Source organism: Urocitellus parryii, unplaced genomic scaffold (assembly GCF_045843805.1).
Source record: "Urocitellus parryii isolate mUroPar1 unplaced genomic scaffold, mUroPar1.hap1 Scaffold_59, whole genome shotgun sequence".
NCBI classification, from domain to species: Eukaryota; Metazoa; Chordata; class Mammalia; order Rodentia; family Sciuridae; genus Urocitellus; species Urocitellus parryii.
Window position 1 is genome coordinate 2,220,479 of NW_027554094.1, and position 20,771 is coordinate 2,241,249.

Below are 20,771 nucleotides of genomic sequence, written 5' to 3' on the forward strand. Positions count from 1 at the left end.
TTTCATTGACTGATTTTGCTGTCTCATGTCTTCCTTGAGACTCCAGATCATCTGAAGCATATATATCCTGAACTCTTTATCTGACATTCCATCTGTTGCAGCTATTACCTCTTCTAAAGTTGAGTTGACCTGCATTGCTTGTGGTCCCTTCTTTCCTTGTCTTTTCATACTGCTGGCGTTTCTTTCTGCTTGGTGCAACTGATGTGTTTTTGAAATTTACCCCCTATTTATTTACGTTGCTCTTGTATAGTTGGGAAGCCTCCCTTGCTGGGCTGGTAGTAGCTGTGCTCCTCCTCTAATTATGGTGGTCTGTCTACCTCGCTGATCGGTCGCAGGTCTGCCCCCCCCCCTCGGGCCCGGGAGGCGGCTTTACTTTACCCCCACTCCAATTGTGGTAACGTAACTACCACACCCTGGGGTCGTTTGTCCAGATCTGGATGTGGGTGGCGACTCTGGTGGGTCCCTACTCCAATTGGTGTGACGCATCTACCACGCTGGCAGACCTCTAGGCCGGTGGGTCGTAGTTCTGCACAGCCCCCACTCCCAATGGGGGGTATCTGACTACCTCTCCAGCGATTCGCTGAGCCCCCTCCGGACTCGGGCGGCAACCCTGCTGCGCCCCCACTCCGACCAGTGTGACGCGACTGCCTGGGTGTTACGTGTCCACCACGCTGGCAAGCTACCTGGCCTGACTTGCCATTGGGCGGCAGGTCTGCCTGCCTGCACTACTTGCTCAGATGGCAGGTCTGCACAGCCCCTACTCCAAATGAGGTTACTTGACTACCGCGCCGCGAAGTCGCTGGTCCTATTCTAGGCGTGGGCAGCAACTCTCTTCAGCCCCAGCTGCGTTTGGGGTGTCATGATACCACGCCGGCGGGTCACTTGTTCTACTCTGGGCACAGGTGGAAGTTCCACTCTGCCCCCACCGCTCCCAGCAGGACCCTGATTGAGAAGCAATCACCGCCGGTTCCCTAGCCTTGGGCCAATGCAGCTTAGGTAGCCGGAACCCCGCCTCTCCGATCCCGATACACTCTCCGCTGGGAGCTGGCTCCAGCGAGCCGCGCGGGTTCCCCAGCCCCAGGCCAAAACTGTTCCGGGAGTCAGAACTCAGTCGGCCCAAGCTCAGCGCACACTCCACTTGGAGCTGGCCTCCGCAGGCCGACCCCGCAGTTTCCTCAGACCTGGGCTCGGTTAGTCCCGGAAACCAGCCTCTAGCTGCTCAGTGCCTGGCGCACGCCTTGCCTGGCACGAGCCCCTAGTAGTATTCTCCACAAGATCCCCAGTCCCAAGCCTGAGCAAGAACTCTGTCTGCTAGACGCAGGCAAATACCAGCCTTATGTCACCTGTTCCGTGGTTGAATGGGCTGCGATCAGTAGAACATGGAGTTGATTACATCATCTCTCCGAAATGGCGGCTGCTGTCCTCCTTTGTGGTCTGACCACCGGTATCTGGAACCAAGCTGGACCGCTTCTCTCCTCTGTCTCAAAGCCGGAACTCAGCACTAGGGGCTGCCAATGTACCACTGGCGGTGGCCCCCGGAATCCGTATCGCTGCTCCGCCGCTCCGGCCCCCTGCCGCCACGGACTTCAGCCGCGGGGCGAACGCCTGTCAGGCTATGCGGCCCTCCGTGCGGAGAAATAGAGCTCTCACAGCCGAACTTCACCCGGTGGAAATCTGTCAACTAGATTCTGGAGCACCTCAATTTCACTTGAAATTCCCAGCAAGATATCCTTTAGCCGTTTCACATCGACTTTCTCCCGATTAGTTACGCAGCTCACTGCGGTGATGCCTTCCCTTCGCCGCCATCTTGAGTCCCCCCCTGGAATTTTTTTCTGAATAATAAAATATTCTAATTTTTTTTCACTATAGCAACAGGCCCTAGAACACAAAATGTGCTCTAAAATGTTCTAAAGATGTTCATAAAATGTTAAAGAACACAAATATGTTGTAAAACTTTATGAAGATGTTCCAAAAATGCTCAACAAAGAACAAATTCTGTATGTTAATATGACAAAAAATTATCAGACTCTCCTCTTGCTGCCAGGGACACAATGAAGAAGAGGTTTGGATGACTCAAGTTAAACAGCTTTTATTAGTAATTTTATTAGTAATTTGAAGTTAATTGATAATTATTGCCAATTTCTAAGTAATTATTCTGGGTTTACCATCTAAAGTGGCCTTATATAAGGCAGAAAGTAAAACGGCTCATGCTTCCTGAAATTTATAATACCCTGCATGGTTAAGTTATCAAATATCCTTAGCACATTAAAAGACTCACATGGCAGGCCAGAGATCACCAGGTGATATATGGGGATGTGTTAAGAGAGTTTTCTCTATCCTATCCTTGTATAAACCAAACCACTTTAAAATCTTACATTCAATCTGGATTAGGACAAGTATTTTTCTACCAGGATTAGACAGGAGTGGTTCAATATAAACAAACCTGACAACACTCACGTACTTGAAGTTTACCAAATGAGCATCAAATTATATCCTGGGAAAGTTATTCATTGGTACAAATACCCATACTTGAAGCAGCTGGTAAACAAAGATGTTAAACATTTGGAGCCATTAAGAAACGTGGACTTGGAAAGGCAGTTGTAAAGAAGGTGATAAACTATTCCAGTCTTCTGATGTTTTTCAAAAGTTCTCTTTGTTTGGAGCATTAATAAGTCATACTGCTCCACAACCTCTTATTTGGACCACAAAAACATCAATGTAGTCCAATATTTTTTGAAAACAATTGTAACTAACAGTAGTTCAGTGAAAAGAATCTAACAGATTCTGGACCATAACAGTTACCAACACCTTGGGTCAGTGACTCTACCTCCCAGAATTTCAGTTTCCTCAACTGTAAAATGACAGTAAAAACCCTCTCAGAGGGATATTGGGTAGATGGGCTATTTTATGCACAGCTTATCACAAAGTAGGCCTTTAAGAAATGGTAGCAATTGCTATTAGAAGCTATAGTCCTAATAAGAATGGTAACAAAGTTAATAAAATGTATTCCTGGTTCTCCAAACATACTAGGTATTAAAGATCCTACAACTAAACTAGAGGATAGCATATGTCATGAAGTTATCAGCTTCTGTTTTATAATCAAATTAAGGGAGGTTGAATTTAATTTAGTTTGATCTTAAATAGCTGCTAACAGTAAAGGGAGCTCTTCATTTTTCTCTCTGATGGTCAAAAAATTGTAGCAATGTCCAGAGTTAACTTTCAATTAATTGAAAATTAAAAGAAAAAACTTTGAAAAGTAACTTCTTCCTTCCTATGAGGTTTCTTTTAATGTTTTCCAGTATTATAAAAGCAACACCTGCTGAGGGAAAAGTCAAAACAATCAAAAGGATTTAAAAGTTTTATCCATCCTAATCTTTTTTTTTTCTTTTAGAGGTGCTAGGGATTGAACCTAGGATTGCTCCACCACTGAGTTACATCCCAGTCCTTTTTATTTCTTATTTTGAGACAGGGTTTCTCTAAATCGCTGGCCTTAAACTTGTAATCTTCCTGCCTCAGCCTGTCGTGTAGCAGGGAGATTACAGGCTTGTGCCACCACTCCTGGCTCATCTTAAATCTATTTTAAACGTGAAGAAAATATGTTTCCAAAAGCATATTTTAAAAATGAACAGAAACCATAGCAAGGGAAGTTTTTAAAAATTACACCCAGTCTTTTCATCTATAAAAATAAGGCTTGTTACAGAACAAACAAGTTGACCTGTCACAGTACAAGACGGTTCACCGGACCAGGTACTGGAGAAATTATGTATACAAACTGCGTCTGGCTCCTTCATATTTGACTTAGAAAACTTCTGCAAACCACATAAATTGCAAATAATTATTAAGTGAAAACGGTGTGTGTTAACATCAAAGATAAAGCTGTAAACTCTTAGGCTATTTCTCAAACACGGACATCCTTTATCCCATGGGAAAAGCCCAATACAGTGAGAAACTACTAAAGAATTCTACAATACGAACAGTCATACCATTCATCCACTCCCACCTACTTGCTGGGGACCAAATATCCTCCCTAGGGAACCCATGGTGTGGAGCGCTGAGCATTTCCATCTTCCTTTATCTTCAGGGACAGACTTTAGCCCTTCCAGATAAGGAGTGCGGAGAGTCCCTAACTAAATACTGTCCAGAGGGCAGTTGCCACCCAACGCCTGGGAAAGCAGTGGAAATGGAAAAGGCAAACGGGTAAGAAAAAGGTGGTCGCTCAACTTTGCAGGGCATGGAAGTCACAAGGTCATGGTTAACTAAAATGCTCTAGGTACCTGAGCAGATGCTTTCAGGAGGGCAGATACTGTGGCCACCCGCGGGATAAAAGGAAGAGTCGGAGAATGACAGGGTGGATACACGTGCAGTGAGGAGCTGTCCACACTGGGAATGGTTGTTCTGCCACGGGAGGGAACAAGCCGCCCTTCCTGCGCAAGCCTTCCCAGGTGGTCCCACTCGGGCCAAAGGCAGGCGCTGAGAGGCAGAGGCGAGCAGACGCAGGCAGCTGGCCGCGGGGCCCGATTGCAGAGGGAGGGCCGGGCGCCGTCCACCAGCCCAGCCCCGAAGGGCGGGGGCGGGAGCATCGGGTGCCCGCTAGGCAGAGTCAGGGCTAGGCGGGTCCGCGCCCAGGGGCCCTAGCTCACCTGCTGCGTCTGCAGCCCTGCGGCCGCGAGAAGGGAGTCGGTGCTTGCCGAGGGCCAAGCAGCGAGGAAATCACCGTCATCTCCCGCCCCAAGCCCTCCTCGGCAGAGTGCGGCCGCACGTTTCGAGAAAGTGAGGTGGGGTAAGCCACTGTGGCCGGGTCAGCCCCTCCCGGTGCCGGCTTTTGGCCCCGCCCCCGTCCCGCCTTCAGCCCCCGCCCCGGCCTCCAGCTTCGAGCAACCTGGCGCGCGCCTCGCCTGCAGGCCCGCCCCAGCCTCCAGTCGCACAGCCCCCGCCCCTTCCTCAGGCCCGCCCCGGGTCCCTAGACTAACCGCACAGCCCGCCCCCGCTTCAGGCCCCGCCCCAGTCTCCAGCTTCATTCAGGGCCACACCGCCCCCGCGCTAGGCCCCGCCCGGCCACCACAGTCTGCAGCCGCGCGACTTCCGGCCCGGCCCCTAGAAGATGGCGGTCGCCGCGGGGGATTTCCAGGGGTTGCTGGTCTCTCCTCTGGTCGACTGCGGAGCTGTCTCGTCTTTCTGGCTAACGTCAGTCTCGTGTATTGAGATCTGCTAGTTCCCCTCTTGGTTAGTGTAGTCTTTGCATAGCACAGAACATAAAAGCAAGGACTGAGACTCCGATCAGTGTCGAATCCTGCCTCCCATCTTTCCTAAGGAAGTGTGACCTTGACCTTCGAAATCAGATTAAAGTGTAAAGCTTTAGCATTGTGTTTGATTTTAGAATAAGGGCCTTATTAGTAACTGCTTGTATTTCTAATTTGGGGGAAACATAAAGGCAGTATTCCCTCAATATACTGAGAAGAATCTGCCTGTATCGGAGGCTAACCTCTGAGCCTGAAGTCAAGGTCCTCAGATACAGTGTGCCATTTTGAAAACTGAAGAAGCCCAGTACTTGGCTAATGCCATGAGAATCAAAATTATTTCATATTTTAAAAGATTTATAACCTGATCCCACTTAATATCTCCACAGCATTTTTTTTTAATCTTTGCATTTTTAAAAACTGTTCTGTCTGGCAACTTAAGGACATTCTTGTCATCCTGTCATCTCTGCAGTTTCAGTGTAAAGATATAAAACTCTGTGGCTTCCGAGAAATGACTCAGTAAGTTGATCATAGGTTAAAGGGTATGAAACTTCGAGAAAATGAACATTATTGAAACTATAGAAAAGGCATGCATCCTGCTCCTACTTTCTTACACTTCTTTGTTCGTTGTGTTTTTCATTTTAACATCCTTTTATGTTTCCCTTGAACCTGGCTACTTAAAATAAAAAAATCTTCTTAATACCACAGTTATCTCTATTTAGAAAGTTTGGAGATTAATTCAATTAAATAAATACTTACTAAGCTTTGAATATTAGGGGACTACTAAGAAGATAGGCCTAGAAAGTTAGCATCAACCTGTAGGAGGTTCCTTAGATTAGCCTTAGAATTTGAATTTCATTCTTTGACCACAGTGAAACCATCAAATTTTTCCCCCACAGAAACATGATCACACTACTTTTGGATGTGTGATCTGGAAGCTTTCCCAGGATTAGTTGAAAGACTGAAGGCAAGAAAAGCAGTAGGGTGATTTGGGGAAAACCCAAGACATAAGGAAATGAAGGCCTACTCTAGGATGATGGCAGTGAAAAGAATGGAATTGGCTTAAGAAATATTCTAAAATGAGAACTGATGTGACTAATAGGGCTAACAAAGAAGAAGGCGTTAATTAAACTATGTATTTCCTCATGTATTGCAATGAAGAGAAGATATTGGTGTAGTGAGCTTTTAATATCTCTTCCAGTTTTAAAATCCATTGTTTTCTGTAATTCTTTTATCTGAAGATGAAAGGAAGAAATATTCCTAAAACAGTTACAAGGAGGGTGAATTTGGTTTTAGACCTAAAATCTAAAACTTTGGGAAGCAATCTTGTGTCGTCTTTTTTCTTGACGAAGTTATTTGCTCCATCTGAGGCCTTATGGGATTAGAACACCCAACTGACTAGGGGTGAGAATTAGAATGAAAGACCTCACTGTCTTGTGAGCTAACTACTTATGAAGGCATTGGTGTATGTGCATAAACATTTCTGGTAGATACCCAGAGAGAAAAAAGAGAAGCTCAAGAGATAGAATAGCACTAAAGGTGTGGTTTGAAGAGACATCTGTGTGGACTGATTGAGTTTTCCAAGAATATCTTGTGGAGGGAAACTGTAGGAACAAAGTGAAGAAAAAGATGACAGACTTCAGTGAAAAGTCATGTTTATGTAAGCAATTAGTGGTGAAAGCCATAAGAAAATCATTTGATTTTATTATCAAATCTACTAATCATTCTGTGTAATGCAGATCTCTATTAATTATAATGTTAACTGAGTGAGGAAAAGCTCAAAGTTATGCAGACCAATGAATAGGAACTATAAATTTATCTTAACTTCCACTACTTACAAATAAGTTATTTGTAGCCATTGAACCCGTTGCCTTCAACTCCAGCTGATTGAGAGGAGAAATAAAACAAGTGTTTTGACTCAATGATAAGTGTCATGTAGGTATATGTTGAGACAATGTGATGTGCATATAGATTCCTGATAAAATTTTGCTTTTTCCAAAATGAAGTAGTTCTGATTTTTCTCTGATTTTTAAAGTGTAAATAACCATTATAAAATATTCAGATAATACAGAATGGAATGAAGGAAGTGAAATCATACCTATAAATAACCTGTTAATATTATAAATGATATTATATCACTTTCTGTGCACATGCAGCTTATTTAAGGAAAATGGGATTATAATACATATGAGATTTTAGTACCTTTTTCCTTTAATAATATTAACATTTTAACCCATAGATATTTTCAGCATTTCTAATGAAATGGTGAAAATTAAGTATTACCTAATGAAAAAAAATTTTAAATATACTTTTAGTTGTAGTTGGACACAATATCTTTATTTTATTTATTTATTTTTATGTGATGCTGAGGATGGAATCCAGCGCCTTGCACATGCTAGTTGAGTGCTCTACTGCTGAGCCATAACCCCAGCCCTACCTAATGAAAATTTGAGGATGATCTTCCATGAAAAAGTGGCAATTAAGTGTAATTGAAGAATAGAAATGTAAAAGAATGTCTTAAAATGTGTTGTTTGAATATATCTAATATGATGTAAGTTTCTTTTAAAACAGCTTCTTGTGTGTTTGTGTGTTTTTAACTTTTTATTGGACTATTATATTTACACAAATTAGTGGAACTCATTGTTATTTATTTGTACATGTACACAATGTAACAGTTTACTTTTGGTCAATTTCATCCTGAAATATTTAGTTTCTGGAAAACTCTCCTCCTCCTTACAACAGTACCATTTTTCTCTAGGTATCTATATGTTCCCAGAGAAGTTGACATCCTTCCACCTTAAGTGGTAATGTAACCTTGCCTATCCAATCAGTACATGGCATGCTTTTGAACTTAGTGATTTAAGTCAGAGTGGGCATTTACCCTAATGTACTTCAACATAATGACTCTTAAGACTTTTGCAGAAAATATTGATGTTCTTTTTTGCTGGACAAGAGGAAGATGCTGACAGCCTTCTTGGGACCGTGAAAGAAATCATCCTCAAAATGATGCAGATACCAAGTTTGGCACAACAGAGAGAAGGAAGTAATAGGGAACTTGATGACATACTATACATGTGAAGTAGCCTCACAAGTTTACCTGGGGATCTTTCGTTTGTGTGAACCAGTCATTTTTTATTTTCATTATTTAAACAAGTTTGAGTTGAATTTTCTGTTACCTGAAATCAATTCATGGAAAAAATTCTAAAAGAAAATACCTATAGTAATTATCTCTGTATGACAAGAGTACATATGATTTTTTTTCTGTGTAGAAAAGTTCTCAAAATTTCTATCAAAAATGTGTATTAATTTTATCAGGAAAAAGTCTGAAGTAAGTCATAAAGGATATATTTTGGTTATATGGAAATGTTAAACAATACTTAATAAAAATTCTTCTAAATCACTACCAAGTACTAAAACAGGTAGGTAAACTAAATTCACCCATAAAACAGAACAATTTAAGAGCACTGATACAGTGAAGTGCATAAACTTATATTATACAAAGGCTTTGTGTTTGTTAATTTTTGTACCCTTAGCACTTAGACTAGTGCTTTCTCTGACATATGATAGACATTCAGAAATGTTTTTGAATGATTGAATAAAACTGATTTCCACTAGATATCTAGGAAGTTGAAGTGTACTTCTATTTAGTGGGAGCTATTTGATATAAGCAGTGGAGATATAGCTCTTTTACAATAAGTGGATTTCTTATTTTTTCCTAGCTTTCACTTGTGCTTTTTGTTTATAGCCTTATTTAAATATTCTTCCAAATTTCTGACTTCTTTTTGTTATTATAAATGCTTTAATTTAATAATTTGGTTTCTCATCTGTCAGGGTAACACCCTGAAAATTTTCTTTTAACTTAATATTTGTAATAATATGTGTGTTTGAAGAAATGCCTACTAGTTTTTTCTTTCCTTTCAATTTTATTACTGAAATATTCTCACAAAAGCAATGAAAGAAAGTGGAGCCTAACCATCTCACCTCATTATTATTATTATTATTATTTGCACTGTGGATTAATCTTAGGGGCACTCAACCATTGAGCCATATCCCCAACCCTATTTTTGTATTTTATTTAGAGACAGGGTTTCACTGAGTTGCTTAGCACCTCACTGTTGCTGAAGCTGGCTTTGAACTTGTGATCCTCCTGTCTCAGCCTCCCAAGCTGCTGGGATTACAGGTGTGTGCCACTGTTCCTGGCCTTTTATGTTTTTGATGTTGTTTTGTATTACTGGCCATTGAATCCAGGAACACTACCACTGAGCTACATCCCAGCCCTTTTAATTTTTATTTCAAGACAGGGTCTCACTTAATTGTTGATGCAGGCTTTGAATTTGTAACCCTCCTGCCTCAGCCTCTGGAGTAGCTGGGATTATGGGAATGTGCCACTGCTTCTGACTTTGATCTTTTTATCGACTTAGGTAATGTTTGAATATGGGTAAATAGGCAGAGGCTTTTAACTGGGCCAGCACTTAAGACATTAAGAAGAGAAACAAAACAGAATTATGTGATGAAATTATAAGCTAATTCAGTTACTTAGATAAGACAAAGAGTAGAAACTATTCAATAGAAGCATGGTAAGTTTGGGGGCTCAGCCAGTCTCTTTCAAGACTTAGTTTCTTAATACCACATTTTTTTTTAAGGTCAGAGATCTGAAATAGGAAATGAAAGACAAAAAATACACTTGTTTCTTCTAGCTTGTTCATGAAAAAGTGGGCTCACTGACAAATTTAATAAGCATTCTTTAGTGAAGTGACCTTGTAACTGCAGAGCATTTTCTAATGTGAATAGTGTCTAAAATGAAATATTGCTGGATGTGATGGTGCAGGCCTGTAATCCCAGCCCCTTGGGAGGCTGAAATAAGAGGATTGCAAAATCAAAACCAGTCCCAGCAACTTAATGAGGCCCCAGGCAACTTAGTAACCCTGTCTCAAAAAATAAGAAGGGCGAGGTGTAGTTCAGTAGTAAAGCAACTCTGGGTTCAATCCCTAGCGCCAAAAAAAGAAAAAGAAAAAAAAAAAAACAAAATACTTAAAATAACCAATTTTGTACATTAGAAAGAGGAAGTGGAAAAAACCTCAGATTTTAACGTTGATTTGGAATAAGTAGGCTTTTAGCCACTTCTAGTTAGAATATGTGTAGAGCTAGTGAATGAATAGTTAGCTAAGAGGGAGAGAAAAGAAAGCTCTCACATGCGCAGTCCAACAATTAAGCCCAGTACGTCAGAAACATTCTTTTTGTAGAGTATATATTTCAAGGGTTCCAGTCTTCTTCCCTCCTTGAAGGGGCAGGTCCTCTATCTGTTGATTTCCATAGTATTCTAAGTGCCTATAACAGTGCTTGTCACATAGTAGGCACTTGTTGACTTCCTAACTCTTGGAATACAAGCCAAAAAAGGTTTGTGAAGTTTTCTGTATTTAGAGAATCACTTAAAAAACGGAAACACCTGCTCTTTCTTGGCCTGTTTCTTTCACTTTTGGTAAAAGTAACTGATGGAAAAGAAGAATCAGAACTCAATTATCTGTGTGGCAACAGAGGAACCAGATCAGTAGTTGAAACAGAATAAATGTTGAGGAATCATCATTGGTTGTAATATAGACTAAATATGATAAAGTGTTTCTATAATTAATTGTACAAATATTTAAATGTCTCTATAAGTCCAAAGGTTATGTATATTTCCTTTACTCTCTTATGCATGCTTTCCCTAACCCTTTCCAAAACATTGAAACTAGAAAGAAAATTTACAGCTTCTGAGCTGCAAGAAAATTACCCAGACCTTGTCACAAAGAGGCCTAGTCACTAGTTTGGCAGTCATTATTGTTGGAGAATAAAGTGGATAAAAGTGAGTTTCTCATGCAGTGTTAATTGAGGTTTCTGTACTATATAGCTAGTAGTAGCCTGGTTAACTATATCCTCAAGTCTGGCTTATTATTAGTCCTAAAGGCCTATCCCAGACCCTCCCACATAGGTTTATTATATGCATTCATTATGGAGATGATATTTATGGTGATGTTAAAATTTGGTTAAATTCCTAGAAAACACTTTAAAAAATTCATTTCATATGTTGCCTCAATAACTGATCAACAATTTTCCTTTTTTTTTTAACCCACCTAGGTCTAGTATAAAAAGTTGAGGCCCAAGGCTGGGGCTAAGGCTCAATGATAGAGCCCTGGGTTCAATCCTCAACAGGAAAAAAAAAAATCACACCCAATATTTACCATAGTGAATTGATTTGTTTGTTTTAGTGACAAAATTAGATCATCCCTGAGGGCAATAGGAACATTTTAAGAAATCTTTGAACTACATACAAAGACCCCAATAAAATTGAGAAGACCCTCTCTGAATCTCTTCTCAACCATTGGAATTTCACCCATCCAGCTGCAAGTGTTAAAAATTGGAGAATTATGTTTGTCCAAAATCCTTTCCTTACTATGGAAGGTGGTAAGCAGGGAACGAGTGTGACCTCTGTTACGTGGAAGTTAGCTTGTATATGAAGGTTGGAGAAGAGAAAGCCTTCATTTCAAATGATGTAGAACATTAGTGAACATAACTGCAAAGTAAGTGAAGAAGGGAAATTTGTCTCCCCAGATCTTGGAAATAAGAGCAGTGTTGCAACAATCCACTGAGGATAGGTGACCAATGGAAAACTCCTGTAAAGAGACAGCAGGGACAGGGATTATATTATATGAGGAATGTTTCCCGAAACAACAGGGGGTTAGAGTTTAGACCTTTCCTCCCAACAGAACGATAGCTGTTCTGTTCTTTTTTCTTCAGGCCTCAGTCTTAATGTGCTTCCAGGCACTCTATCATTCTTGTACTTTCTCAGCATTTTCTCATCTTTTTAGTGATCTCATCTTGTTATTACATGCTAGTGATTTGGTGCTACCAGGCTACTGCTTGTTCTACACATTATTTGTTCAGTATGACTTGCATGTGTGGCTACTGGACAAGAGCCTCGGGAGGCCAAAATGGGAAGAACATGGAAGAACATGGGGTGAAGATCAGTCATAAAGATTGAGGATTTAAGCAATATTCTTAATCACAGTCAGGAATCCAAAGGTCTGTCACAACAGTTTTCAACTAGAATCATCTGGGGAAAACGTGTTTGTGTGTGTGTGTGTGTGTATTACTGGTTGAACCCAGGGTCTCACGCTTGCTAGGCAGGTGCTAAGTGTACCACTTGGCTACTTCCTCGGCCCTTTCTATTTTTAACAGGGTATACTAAGTTGCCCAAGCTATTCTCAAACTTACAATCCTCCTGCTTCAGCCTCTTTGGGGGAATATAATGTTTAAAAATATAGATGCCAGAACCCCACGCAGACTTTCTAAATCAATATCACTGCAGTTGGGTCCATGGTCTGTATTTTATTTTTTCATATTCTCAGATGTTTCTAATATAAATTCTTGGTCAAGAGCTACTCATCTAGGTAACAAACTGAAAAGTAGAAATAAATCTTAAAAGCAAGTAGTATTTGTATGAGAGGAGCACAGAAAGTTTTACTAGAGTCTTAGTACTCTCTGGGGATAAATGTATTCTCATTATAGGAAAAAAGTCACATTGAATCTGGCATCTTCCTTCAGAAAACCATTTCGGTAACTTTTTCCATTTGTTTGGTTTGTCCTTTGTGGAGAAGAGCAAAACAAAGCACAACAAACCACTCTCTTTATGTCTTGTGGATATATACCACATCTTCACTATAGTGCCATTTTTCAAATCCCAGACACAAAGTTCACATCAAGGGAGAACTAGTTTTCTGTCAATACGTTGAGCATATTATGAATCATGTAACAGAATATCAGTGCAGTCATTTCACCATCTCTTAAAACTAAAGTTTTTGAGAAACAATCAAAATTCCTCCCATTTTTCCTGAGTTTCTATTTATAAAATATAGCTTTTAAATAATCTTTTCTTTAATATTTGTGCATGTGGCATCTTATTTAAAAATTTTTTCCCTGCATCAAGGATGTGGGGGAAAAGGCACACTCATATACTGCTGATGGGACTACAAATTGGTACAGCCAAAATGAAAGCAGTATGGAGAATCCTTGGAAAACTGGGAATGGGACTTCTATTTGACCCAGCAATCCCACTCCTCACTCTATACCCAAAGGACTTAAAAACAGCATACTAAATGTTTATAGCAGCATAATTCACAATAGCTAAACTGTGAAACCAACCTAGATGCCCTTCAGTAGATGAATAGATAAAGAAAATGTGGTATATATACACAATAGACTATTACTCAGCAATAAAAGAGAGTAAAATCATGGCATTTGCAGGTAAATGGATGGAGTTGGGGAATATAATGCTAAGTGAAGTTAGCCAATCCCAAAAAACCAAATGCTGAATGTTTTCTCTGATATAAGGAAGCTAATTCATAGTGGGGTTGGGAGGGGGAGCATGTGAGGATTAGATGAACTCTAGATAGGGCAAAGGGAGGGGAGGGTAAGGAAGGGGGCATGGGGCTAGAAAAGATGGTGGGATGTGATAGACATCATAACCCCAAGTACGTGTATGAAGACACGAATGATATGAATATACTTTGTATACAACCAGATATGAGAAGTTGTGCTCTATATGTGTAATATGAATTGTAATGCAGTCTGCTGTCATATATAACAAATTAGAATAAAAAAATTCCTCCCTGCATCAAGGTGATAATGATATTCACCTACATTTTCTTCTAAGAGTTAAATGACTTTTAAAATTGTTATTCTTGGTACCATCTTTCAAATTTCCATTTGTTATTAGAACCCCACTCTACATACACTCAAAAATGCAGAAAGTTCCTGCCCAACACAGAGAAAAATGCTTTTGTAGTTTCTGCTATAATCTAGATAAAAAACCCTTAATGTAAAATGAAATAAAATTAGAATGTACAAAGAGATGTAAACATCTATAAAATGTATTCAGAGAAGATAGCACAGTGGGATTAGCTAATGGAAATATAAATTTTTCCATACTGAAGAGATAAGGCCTATAGCACACGTGGCCTAAGGGCTAGTTATCACTCCCACTGTAGGTAGGCATATTACATGTTTGTTTAATGTCTAACTGGGATATGCTTATCATATAGTAATATCTGTCAAGGCCTTGAAGATGCCCTTGAGCAAAAGTCACTTCACAGCTCCATGTGAGGTCAAATTAAAAAAAACCGATCATTTCAAAGAAAGCAATATTTGAACAATTTCTAGAAGATGTTCCCACAGATGATTAGGAAGAGTTGTTTTCCTGCTTTGATACTCACACCCACCATTTCCCTAGAGTCCTTGACTCAACTTTGGAATTGATTGTTGATTTCCAGCTCCTGCTCTTGCACTGCGTTGTGAATATTTATCCCCTACTGTCTTCTACATGCTCCCAGGATTGCCTTAGGTACCCAGTTGCTTACTTGTGTACTGTCCTGTGTCCCATCAGAATCAGAGGGCCTCCATGCAGAATCCTCCATACTCTCTCAAGATGAGCATAAGCTTTCTCAACCGTAACTGGCCAGCTGTTACCTTCTGAAACTATGGTTTATATTAGCATAACCAAATCTTGATGATACTTTCCACTTACTCATAGGATAAGATTGAAAATCATCCTAGCAAAGGCGGCATCTCCATGGACATGGAATTATCTGTTTTCAAAGCTGTAACTTGTATGAGGCTGCAATGGGCTAAGTAGCCACACCCTTTGTGGAAAGACCTGTTTTCCTCTTAGCAAGTAACTCCAATATTTGGGTGGGCCCAAGGGAAGATTCCTCTCCTCCCAGGCAGCAGCGTTCCCCACTGTTCACCAGAACAAGTATCACTGCTGTTACTGAAACTCTGAGCAGGTTAGGGTGGGTCTCTGGGTGTGAGGGTGAATGAGGGGGTTGAACCGGCTGCCTTGGCTGGCTAGGTGATGGCACTTTTCTTTCTCACTACTCTGTGTACTCTCCCCCCCACTCCGCCCCGCACCCCGCAAGTCAGCTTCCTCAGTAAAAAGGCATGGACTGACACTGTCACATTTCTACTACTTCCATGTTCAATACCCCTTAACAGCCCAGGAATATGAGGCTCTGATATCTTAGACCCCCACCCCTCAAATCATTGGCTGTCATCTATGCTGTGCTATGACCTCCAGTGGTTAGCATTCTACATGGAGGCAATTTTGTGCCTCTCAGTGTGTATAGATCTCATCTGTCACCAGAGTTCTTGCAGTAGCAGAGCCCTGGCCATCACAGAAGCCTCATAAGCTTAGCTACAATTCATGAATTGTAGGTCTGGAATTCTCTTCTGCTTTCTTCAAAGTCTTAGGTGGGCTATTGCCACTCTCAGTGTTCCTTCTCTGTCCCTATCAACCTCCCCGGCATCCCTAAGGGATAGCTTCTTTGCAAGCCCCATGAGACATTCCAGTCATTTACAGTTTGCATTTCTGTACTGGGTATTCAGACTAGATCAATGAGGAGTGGCACCTTCACACCATGGGGACAGCCTCAGTAGCTTTATGTATCTTGTGCTAGAGCCAACATGTGCCTGTGACCCAGGTAAATTGTTCTTCTGCCTCCCCAGAAAATACCCCAATTCTAGCAGAAAGGTTTTCACTGAGGCTCCCTACATGATCTTCCTCCTAAGAGGAACTTGGTGTTAGGTTCTGTGTACTCTTCAGAACCACTGAATACACTATCTGGGAAAACATGCATATTATGCATATTTGTTTTCAATTGTTGATATAATAAATTATAATGAACTTAATGACTTAAAACCATACACAGTTATTATTTTGCAGTTCTGCAGGTCAGAAGTCCAAAATCTGTTCCACTGGGTTAAAGTCAAGGCATCAGCAGAGCCAGTTTCTTCAGGAGGCTCTAAAGAAAAATTATTTCCTAGGTTCTAGAGGCTACTCCCATTGCTTGGCTTGTGACCCACTTCCTGCACTCTCAAAACCAGCAATGTTGCCTCCCCATGACCTTTCTTCCATGATCTCATTTCCCTGTGACTACAATCTAGAAAAGTTTTCTGCTTTTAACGATTATACGATTAGGTCCACCTGGAAAATTCAGAATAATCTCTCCATCTCAAGGTCCTTAATTTGATCAGGAATTTTCTTTGAGTACTTTTTTCCAAGTCCCTTTTGTTGTGTAATGTAACAGATTCTGAAGATAAGAACATGGACATCTTTGGAGTGCTATGATTTAGCCTACCACATATATTTTCGTAAGAATACAACAAGCCAGATTACTCACAAATTCCATCCTGTAAAAGGATAATTTTCCCTCGTGCACGTATTCCTGAGCAGATTATAAACCCTGTTTTTGTCCTCTACTATTTAGCTTTGTACCCTGCATACTGAAATCACTCAAAGGCTTTGTTTCAAGAATAAAGATACCCTGGTCTTATGGGGAGAGACACAGTTCTGTTTGTGTGTGTGCTGGGGATGTGGAAGTTTCATAAGAACAGAGAAGATAACTGTAATTATGTGGGTTAGTCTCTGTTTTCTCTATTCTGTACCATTGGTTTACCAGTCTATTTTGGTGTCAATACCATGCTGTTTTTGTTACTATTGCTCTGTAGTATAATTTAAGATCTAGTATAGTAATGGAACTTGCTTTAGCTATTCTGGGTCTCTTATTTTCCAGATGAATTTCATGACTCCTTTTTCTATTTCTATGAGGAATGTTACTGGGATTTTGATTGGAATTGCATTAAATCTGTATGGTGCTTTTGGTAGTGTGGTCATTTTGACAATATTAATTCTGCCTATCCAAGAACAAGGTAGATCTTTCCATCTTCTAGGATCTTCTTTAATTTCTTTCTTTAGCATTCTGTAGTTTTCATTGTGGAGGTCTTTCACCTCTTTTGTTAAGTTTATTCCTAAGTATTTTATTTTATTTTTTAATGCTATTGTAAATGGGGTAGTTTTCCTTGTTTCCCTTTCAGAGGATTTGTCACTGATATACACAAATGCCTTTGATTTATTGGTGTTGATTTTGTATCCTGCTACTTTGCTGAATTCGTTTACTAGTTCTGGAAGTTTTGTGGTGGAATTTTCTGGGTTTTCTAGTTAAAAGAATCATATCATCAGCAAATAGTGCTAATTTGAGTTCTTCTTTACCTATCCAAAAATGTACATTGGAGAAAAGATAGCCTCTTTAACAAATGGTGCTGGGAAAATTGGAAATCCATATGCAACAAAATGAAATTAAACCCCTGTCTCCCACCATGCACAAAACTCAACTTAAAGTGGATCAAGGACCCAGCTATCCCACTCCTCAGACTATACCCACAGGACTTAAAAACAGCATACTATAGGGACACAGCCACATCAATGTTTATATCAGCATAATCCACAATTGCTAAACTGTGGAGCCAAGCTTGATGCCCTTCAGTGGATGAATGGATAAAAAAAAATGTGGTATATATACACAATGGAATATTATTCAGCATTAAAAGAGAATAAAATCATGGCATTTGCAGGTAAATGGATGGAGCTAGAGAATATAATGCTAAGTGAAATTAGCCAATCCCCCCAAATCGAACACCGAATGATTTCTCTGATTTAAGGATGTTGATTTATAATATGCTGCTGGGGGTGGAGGGGTGATGGGAGGATTAAATGAATTCTAGATAGGGCAAAGGGGAAAAGGGGAGGGAAGGGAAGAGAGGGAACATAGGAGTAGGAAAGTCGGTGGAATGTTATGGTCATCATTACCCTAAGTGCATGTATGAAGACGCGAAGGATATGACTCTACTTTGTGTACACCAGAGATATGAAAAATTGTGCTCTATGTATGTAATATGAATTGTAATGCATTCTGGTGTCATATATAACAAATTAAAATTAAAAAAAAGAACAGAGAAGATAGCACAGACTGTGATCAATTGTCAGTTATCACTGGAGGATCTGGTCTGATTGGGCATGACCTCTGATAGAGATGCCCTGAACTAATGTGTGGAAAGTGGAATAACGGGGAAAGATGAGGATTCCATGGCTAAGGTGCTGAGAGAGCAGCTTTGCTGCTAAAGCATGCCTGAAGAGTGGGACCTCCATCTGGTCAGAACTTCTAATCCTAGAAAGCTGTTCTTATCCCACTGATTTTCTGCCTGTCAAATCTGTCCATTTCTGACACCGTGTTGTTGAAGTCACCAACTATAAAAGAAGATTCATCTGTTTCTCCTTGCAGTTCTATCAGCTTTTGACACATGTATTTTGATGCTTTGTTGCTAGAGGCATGCCCATTAAAAATTATTCTGTCTTCTTAGAGAATGCATTTTCTAATCCCTGATAGCTTTCCTTGCTTTGAAGTGCTCTGTCTGAAACCAGTATAGCTATACCCACTTCCTCTTTTTTCCTTTTCTTTTTTTGGTACTGGGGATTAACCCCCCTGGGGGGGTGCTTTACCACTGAGACATCACCACCCCTTTTTATTTATTTTATTTTAAATATTTATTTTTTAGTTGTATCTGGACACAATACCTTCATTTTATTTATTTATTTTTGTGTGGCGCTGAGGATGGAACCAGGCCTGCACACGAGCGAGGCAAGTGCTCCACCGCTAAGCCACATCCCCAGCCCACCCCCTTTTATTTTTATTTTGAAACAAGGTCTTGCTAAGTTGCTGATGCTGGCTTTGAACTTGCCATCCTCCTGCTTCAGCCTCCTGAGCTGTTGGGATTACAGGACTGTGCCACCATGCCCAACTCCTCTTTCTTTTTATTAGTGTTAGAATGGTAAATCTTTCCCTAATTGTTACTTTCAAATTATATGCATATTTACATTTAAAGTCAGCTCCCTGGGTCTTGTTGTTTGATCTACTTTGACAATTTTGTCTTTTAATTGGTACACTGTCTTTTAATTGGTAGACTGATATTCAGAGATTATTGATATAGTTGGATTAAATCTACTAACTATATCAATAATCTGTTACTGTTTTCTATTTGTTGTCCTTGTTTTTTGTTTATGTTTTTGCCTTTAATTCTTTTTTTGTTTGTTTTTTGTGGTTTTAATCAAGCCTTTTTATATGATTCGATTTTCTCTGCATTTTTTTTTTTTAGTATATCCATTGTACTTTTGGGGGGAAGCACTGGAAATTGAACACAGTGGTGCTTTACCCCTGAGATACATCCTCAGTCCTTCTTATTTTTAATTTTGAGGAAAAGCCTCACTAAGTTACTGAGACTAGCCTCCAATTTGCCATCCTTCTGCCTCAGCATCCTGAGTAGCTGGAATAATAGGTATGCGCCAACACTCCTGGCTTCAAGTTATACTTTAAAAAACTTTTTAAAGTGGTTGCCCAAGAGTTTGCAATATTCATTAACAACTAATCCAAACTTACTTTTCTATAACACTATGGTACCCATGAAATAGTATAAGTACAATAGCAAAATAATTTCTCCCTTCTATCCCTTATATCATGGACTGTTATTTGTTTCATTTATATATAAGCATATGTTTATATGATATATACATAAATTATACATAATCAAATGCATTAGTGATGTTATTTGCTGTCTAAGTCAATTAAGAATAAGAAAAATAAAACTGTGCATGGTAGCACACACCAATAGTCTATGTTTTAGTCAGCTTTTTCATTTCTGTGACCAAAGGATTTGACCAGAACAACTATAGAGGAGGAAAAGTTTATTTGAGGGCTCACGGTTTCAAAGATCTTAATTCATAGAAGGCTGGCTCCATTCCTCATGGCTCAAGGTGAGGCTGAACACAGAGGAAGAGTGTGGTTGAGTGAAGCAGCTCACATCACCGTGATCAGGAAATAGACTTCACTTTCCAGATACAAATATATACACCAAGCCACAGCCTAATTCCCACCTCCTCCAGCCACACCCTAACACTTCAGTTACCACTCAGTTAATCCCTAGCAGGGGATTATATCACTGATTTGATTAAGACTCTTACACCCAATCATTTCTCCTTAGAACCTTCTTGCATTGTCTCACACATGAACTTTTGGGGGATACCTCACATCCAAAACACTAGTTGGGAGACTGAGGCAGAAGGATTGCTTGAGCCCAGAAGTCGAAGCCACACTGAGCAATACAGTGGGACTCCATCTCAAAAGAAAAGATTTTTTTAAAATAAAAGTTTTTATTTTACTTCCTTTAAAAATGTCCTTATTGGGGCTGGGGATATGGCTCAAGTAGTAGCGTGCTCACCTGGCATGCGTGAAGCATTGGGTTTGATCCTCAGCACTACATAAAAATAAAATAAGGATATTGTGTTCTCCAAAGCCAAAAAATAAATATTTAAAAATAAATATTTATAAATATATATGTTTGTAGATCTGAGTTTCTAACTATATTAATTTCTTTTTTAAAATTTTTTAAATATTTATTTTTTAGGTGTAGATGGACTTCTTTTAATTTTTTTTTTTTTTTACAAGTTGATCTACTGGCAACAAATTCCCCGATTTTGTTTATCCAAGAAAGTCTTTATTTCTTTTTCACTTTCTAAGGATAGTTTCACAGAATTCTAGATTGTTGTCTTTTTTCTAAATTGTAGTCTTTTTCTCTCAATACTTTAAACATTCAGTTTTATTTTGCTGGTGTAGC

At 39.9% G+C, this 20,771-nt stretch overlaps 1 protein-coding gene across 1 annotated transcript in view; it reads right to left on the minus strand.

The window, feature by feature from the left end:
- The window catches only part of LOC144252775 (lysosomal cholesterol signaling protein-like), a 48,339-nt gene extending 44,003 nt beyond the window's left edge, over window positions 1-4,336 (minus strand). Inside the window, exon 1 of the mRNA XM_077794886.1 lies at window positions 4,275-4,336. The gene's annotated coding sequence lies outside the window, so the exon portion shown is untranslated. The remainder of the gene's footprint in view (window positions 1-4,274) is intronic.
- Window positions 4,337-20,771: the final 16,435 nt, after the last annotated feature.